Raw genomic sequence first — 6,925 nt, forward strand, 5'->3', positions numbered from 1 at the left:
AGACTTTCACCTACAGTCCTAGATGGGCAGGACTGCATAGGAGTGTTGGGAGCAGGCACAGGTTTCTGATGGCAGGAGGGGGCTATGTGCAGAGCAAGACAGGGTGCTGATGGCTCCTCTTGGGTGCCTAGGTGGAAGGCATGTCCCTGTCCCCTCGAGTGCATAGTGTGGAGGGGAGGGTATTGCAGCTCATCCTTGGGTACCCAGGGCTGCTGGCTGGAGGGACTGGGAGGCACCTCTTATTCTCAGACCCCTGTTGTGGGAAGTTAGATAGAGTGGTGGTACCACCAGCCCTCAGACCCCTGGTGTGGGTGGCTGAAGAATCTGCTTAGGGGGTAGGGTGGTATGAAATGTCACAAATTTGCAGCTCCACCTTGGCTGCCATTGTTGAAAATGTGCTTCAGGTGTATGCCCTGCTGTTTTATGGTAATGAGGGCATGTGGTGTTGAACCGGCCAACATAGTTATGGGCAAGTGTGAAGGGTGCTGTAAATCCGTGGACCCCCTATGCCAGTGGCTGGGCGAAGTGGCTGTGAGACTGGTGTGGGAGCAGAGAGCCCTAAGTTCCCAGCATAGGGGGTGTGGCATTTTTTAGTATTGTGGGATTGGTGTCAGAGAGGCGTGGGGTTGGGGGTGAATGAGGGGAAGGAATCACTTCTTCTCTGTGAAACTCCGGGAGGGGGAGGGGTTGTTTTGCCCCAGGGCACTAGGTTAGAAGCTTGCCCTTAACTGTTACAGGTCTGGTGTCATCCTACTGGGCTCTAGAGGCATTTGCAGATGAGCTGCTGCTTGGCTACACCCGCTGTGATGACGCTTGTCTTTAAATGTTGTTCCTTGTCTCAGCCTGTGTGAGCTACACTGACTTAGCTAACAGGGCACTGGCAATCTTGCTATCGGTACTTCTCTGCTGCTTTTGGATTGTCTAACCTCCCTCCTGCTGCTCAGTTCGATTCTTCAGCTTTGTCTTTGATGATTAGGGTGCCTAGATTGTCGTATATAATTGATTCACTTGCTTTTTCGGGCCTTTGTTCTAAGAGGAACAACAGGCAGTGTCTGACTATTCCATCATCTTGGCTGCACTCCCCTGGGAGTGTCTGTTGTGGTTTGAAGGAATGTTTTCTTCACGTGTGGTAGAAGGGACCTGCATGAACCTGAGAGAAAAGATGTGGTGGAGATGCTCAAACCTGGAAAGGCCAAGCCATTCTCAGTGAAGTTTACAGGGAAGAACTAGCTCCATGAACCCTGATGAGATGATGTGGATGATCTGCCAAGTGCGGGATGCCAGTAGCTGTGAGTGGAATCTCACCCAGACATACGTGCTGCTGTGCACACATGGCACACAGGCCAAGAGGACTTTGTGCAGTGGAGGTTGAAGGTGTGCACAAGAGTGGTGGAGCCACTGGCTGGTGATTTTTCAGCAAGATTCGAGTGAAGAGAATTTCAGGCACCTCTGTGGCCTTTAAGAACTTTGCCTCCCAAAATTACCAAGGAGCTTAACCTATGAACTTCTCTGTTCTCCTAGGCAGCTGCTGGCACCATGTTAAAGTACAAGTTCCCTGGAAAATTTTGAGGCAACGCTATCGAAGGCTTCAGACGTGCCTGAAATTCTCTTCAGTTTCACCCCATTGAGAGTCTGCCGAGGCAGTGTGCACACCTCCATCCTCCACTGAATGAAGTCTTCCTGTCCTGGTGTGCCATTCAAACATAGCAGCGTGTATTTGTGGGTGAGATCCCACTCACAGCCATTGGCATCCAGCACTCGGCAGATCTCCTGCCTCATCTCCTTGGGCTCCATGGAGCTGATGATCTTCATCTTCCACGTAAACTTGAGAGAGTGAGGCTTGGCCTCTCAGGGTTTGAGCATCGTCTCTACAGCTTTGCTCTCAGATACCTTCAGGTCCTTTTTGACACACATAAAACAAAGATACCTTCTCCTGATCTTAAAGAACCTCCCAGTTGCCCTCTGCTGGCCCTGGCTACTTACGAAGGGAGAGGCTGGGGTCACAGCCTGGGGCATTTTCGGCTGGTCAGGTACCTCCTGCACCTGCTCATCATTTAATGAGCTTAATTTTAACACTCTCTGGGAGAAACTGGTTCCCTCTGGGGCTCCACTACTCTTGTCGATGGTGTGGGCTGAGGAGGAGCCACAGAAAGACATTGGGGGGCTGTACTGGGCTGTGGCACCTCACTGTTTCTCACCTTGGCACACAATCCCGAGGTCTGGTTGGGCTGTGCTTAGGCTGTCCTAGATTCCTGGTGCAGGTGGGACATGGCCATTAGATAGACCGTTCAAAGAATTGTGGACGTAGTAATCATAGGTGGGAATGGCAGGCTTAGTGGAACTACACTGTTTGGGTTTAGCACAGGTGGTAGGATGCACCTCATGGGGTGAGGAAGAAGTGTGGCTATTGGTGTAATGGGCTGCAGCTTGGGGTTCCAGGGTGCTGCTGTGGCTCTCCATCTCAGATGTGTTGTGACCCAGAAGCAGATAGGTGGCCATCACATCACTGTACTTTTGGTTCAACAGGGAGTCATGAATCTCTTCCTGTGCGTAACCCATGTTCACCATCACCTCAATGCACCAGGGGTCATCATAGTCTGGGAGTGGCTGGACATATAGCCTGTTTTTCTTTATGGCCCACCTTCATCCATAGATGTCCTGGGATCTCCTCTAATGTGGCTCTCTTTCTTGGGTCACGAATGAAAATTTTGCTCAGCAGTTATTAACACTGTGTAGACATGTGGAAAGGAATATCATATTGTCCCTCCAGTACCTGCTCTCACAGCTTCAATAAGGTCTTTCCACCAAAAGGCAGAGATGCACTTACCATGAAGTACAGGATGACTCCCAGGCTCCACACATCCACTGGGGGTCTGTCATACTTTTCTCCCTGAAAGAGTATAAGGGGAACTTATACTCTCATAAGGGAATAAGGGGGACTGCCACAGAAGATATCCAGCTTGTTTCCCGTGGTGAATTCAGTTCCAAAGCCAAAGTCTGCAAGTTTGATGTTCATTTCCTCATCCAATAGCAGGCTTGCTGTTCTCAGATCCCTATGAACAATACCATTGTTGTGACAATACTACATCACCAACACTAATTAGTGAAATTTTCTTTGGGCCTCTTTTTCACTCATCAAACCATGAATCACTAGGTGATAAAACATGTCCCCTCCACTTGCATATTCCATCACTATATTAAGGGTATTCTCATTCTCTATCACTTGAAACAGCTTTACAATATTTGGATGATGGAGAGCCTTCATAATTTTTATTTTTTGGCATAGTCTCGAGGTTGGAGGACGTCTGTTGGATCTTGTCAGCTGTTTTAATCAGTACCTCTTTGCCAGTGTTGATGTGCTGGGCCAACTTGGCCCTGGCAAATGTCCCATTGCCAATGGTTCTGAGGAGGTGGTAATGTCCCACATGGGTTTCCTTCTCAGCAGAGAAGGCTAAGTGGCTCCATAGCATGTTGGATGTGCAGTCAAGGCCTAGTTGGCTTTGGGATAAGAGATGTCCTTGTGGTAGTATTAAAAATGGAAAAGTGATGACTAAAAACCTAATGAAATATGGAAAAAATGAGAAAAATAAGTTAAAATGTAATAAAAAAGATAAAAGTAGAAAAAATTAAAACTTTAAAAGAAAAAAACTTGTGAAAGCTAAAAACATAACTAGAAAAAATCAAATAGATCGAATGAAAGTGACCAAAATAAAAGAATAAAAATAAAATGAAAACTCAGTAATCAGAAAAATAATAATCTACAAGTTTGAAGTGATGTAAAACAAAAGAGGTAAGGAAAATTAAAACAAGAAAATTAATAAAATGGGAAATTTAAAAATATATTGAAAAGATAGAAAAACAAAAGAACTGAATGAAAAAGGGTATACAAGAGAAAAATATAGAAATGAAAAGAATAAATTAAAAAGGAATAATATGACAAAACTAAAAAATAAAGAAAAAGATTAAATGTGAATATCAAAGAATACAGAAATGAGAAAAAATGGTAAATGGAAAATAAAGCAATAAAGAAAAGGATAAAGAAAAAAGATAAAAACATAAGATATAAATGAAAAAGGTAAATGAGAACAGCAAAAGGAGGAAATGGAAAATTAAGATTAAAATGGCAAAAGGTAATAAATTGTAAGCAAGATAAATGCTATATATAAACACAAAACAATAAATAAAGGGTCAAGAAAAAGGCAATAAACAATTAAAAAAGGATAAGAGCAGATATAAAATGACAAAAGTAAAATAATAGTAAAATGATAAAGAAAAAATACGTACATAGAAAAAGTAAAATGAAAAATTGAGGAAATAAAGGGAAAGGAAAATAAATGAAAAAATAACAAAGGAATGAAGGAAAACGAGGAAAAGTAGAAACAGAAAAGAGTAAGGACAAAATAAGAAAAGCTAATAATGAAATAGACACAAACCCCACAATTTGAAGAGAACAGAAGCTAAGTTTGATCACAGTCTTTCAGGTCGCTGAAATAGCTTCCTGAGCTAGAAGGACCACAAATTTAGGTTTCCAGGGACTTATATACGGGCCTGGAGCTCCAAACAATTGACTCTTTATGAGGTTGCCGCAAGAAATGGACCAGTCAAGACTGGGGATAATTCACTGTGCCTTCACTTTTTGGTCTCAAAAATACCCATTTTTTCAAAAAGAAAAATGTGTGTGTGTGTGTATTGTATATAGGGAGAGAATTCCACAGAGCTTTTCTTTCTTTTTTTTTTTATTGATTTTCATATTTTTTATTGTGTTGAAAAGATACATAACAAAACGTGCCATTTCAACAATTTCTACATGTACATTTCAGTTACATTGATTATATTCTTCAAGTTGTGCAAGCATTCTCGCTGTTATTTTCCAAATCATTCCACTACCTTTAACAGAAACTCAGTGCCCCTAATCAAAAACTCTTCCTTTTCCCCTCCTTGTCGCCCCTGGTAACCACTAATAACCTTTGTCTTGTGTGTATTTGCTCATGTCCTGAATTATTTTGCTCAGGTTGGTGTTTTCAGGCTTCATGTTTTTGTATACATCAGGACTTCATTTTTTGCGGGGCGGGGGGGGGGCGGTCTGTGATATTCTATTGGGAGTCCCTGGCTTGCAGCAACAGTTAAGTGCTCATCTACGAGGTTTCAGGTTCAAACCCACCCAGAGGCTTCTCACAGGACAGGCCCAGCGATCTGCTTCTGAAAAGTCACAGCCTTGAAAACCCTATGGAGCAGTTCTACTCCATTGTGTGTATGTAGAAGATTTTGTGTGTTCATCTCTTGGTGGACATTTTGGTTTCCATCTTTTGCCTATTGTGAAAAGTGCTACAGTGAATACTGTACAGATTTCTGTTTACCTCCCTACCCTCACTTCTGGAATTGGGATTGCTGGGTTGTATGGTAGTTCTAAGTTCAGTCTTTTGAGGAAATACCAAACTCTTATCCATAGTTGCTGTTGTGTTGTTAGGTGCTGTCGAGTTGATTCTAACTCATAGTGACCCTAGGTACAACAGAACGAAACACTGGCCAGTCCTGTGCCATCCTTATAATCGTCGCTATGTTTGAGCCTGTTGTCGTAGCCACTGTGTCCATCTATCTTGTTGAGGGTCTTCTTCTTTTTCACTGACCCTCTACTTTACCAAGTGTCTTAGTTATCTAGTGCTTCTATAACAAATATTACAAGCAGATGGCTTTACCAAACAAATTTATTCTCTCACAGTCTAGGAGACTAGAAATCCAAATTCAGGGCACCAGCTCCCTAGAAATGCCTTCGTTCTCTGTTGCTTCTGGGGAAGGCCCTTGTCATCAATCTTCTCCTGGTCTAGGAGCTTTTCAGCACAGTGTCCCTGGGTCTAAAGGTTGTGCTCTGCCTGGCACCTCTTTCCTGATGGTATGAGGTCCCTGTATCTCTCTGATTGCTTCTCTCTCCGTTTATGTCTTGCGATATAAAAGGTGATGCAGGCCACATCCCAGGGAAACTCCCCTTACATAGGATCAGGGTTGTGACCTGAGTAAAGGTGTTGCATCCTTTACAATTCAATCCATGACATTCCAGCCTCTGGCCCTCAAAAATCATGTCCTCACAACACGTAAAACACTTTCACCGCACCATATCATCCCAAAAGTCTTAAGTCAAGTCCAAATTCTATCCTGGGGAAAATTTTTCTTCATCTGTGAAATCTAGAATAGAAGTTATCTGCTTCCAAGCAGAATGGTGGAAGAGGCACAAGGTAGATATTTCTATTACAAATGGTAGAAACTGGAGAGAATGAGGGGATAACGGGCATCAAGAACAATTCACGTTAGCTCTCAAGGCTTGAAAATAACCCTCTGTCTTCTAAGACCACCTGGACAACGGCGCTGTCCTCCAGACTCCGAGTGGTGGCCACACTTTCTGGATTCTGGACAGAGGCTCCTCAGCCCTAGATTTCAGCTCTACCTTCCAGGCCCACTGGGACGGCAATTCTGCTCCATCAGCTTTGGGCTGCCCCATTCTCCTAGTCCATCTTAGTGGCAGCTTCACCTGCTGTCCTTGACAGGCCCCATTCTTCTGCCCTTTGGGCGCAGCAGCCCTGCCCCCTCACCTTTGGGCTGTGGATCCATCCCCACCCTTCAGCAAAATTTTACTTGCATGTGATATTAATATTGTTTGATAATTTCCACATTCGGTTGGATCACCATTCTTTGGAATGGGCACAAATATGGATCTCTTCCAGTCAGTGGGCCAGGTAGCTGTCTTTCCAATTTCTTGGCAGAAGAGCGAGTACCTCCAGTGCTGCATCCATTTTGTTGAAACATCTCGGTTGGTATTCTGTCAATTTGTAGAGCCTTGTTTTTCACCAAGGTCTTCAGTACAACCTGTGTTTCAGCCCATTGTTGATGCCACTGTGTCAATCCCTCTTGCTGAGGGTCTTCCTCTTTTTTG

General features: G+C 43.9%; 1 pseudogene; it reads right to left on the reverse strand.

Moving 5' to 3' along the window:
- Nucleotides 1–1,539: 1,539 nt before the first annotated feature.
- LOC135230515 (serine/threonine-protein kinase MARK2-like) lies at nt 1,540–4,427 on the reverse strand (annotated as a pseudogene).
- Between the last annotated feature and the right edge of the window lie 2,498 nt (nt 4,428–6,925).

This window comes from Loxodonta africana, chromosome 3 (assembly GCF_030014295.1).
Source record: "Loxodonta africana isolate mLoxAfr1 chromosome 3, mLoxAfr1.hap2, whole genome shotgun sequence".
NCBI lineage: Eukaryota > Metazoa > Chordata > Mammalia > Proboscidea > Elephantidae > Loxodonta > Loxodonta africana.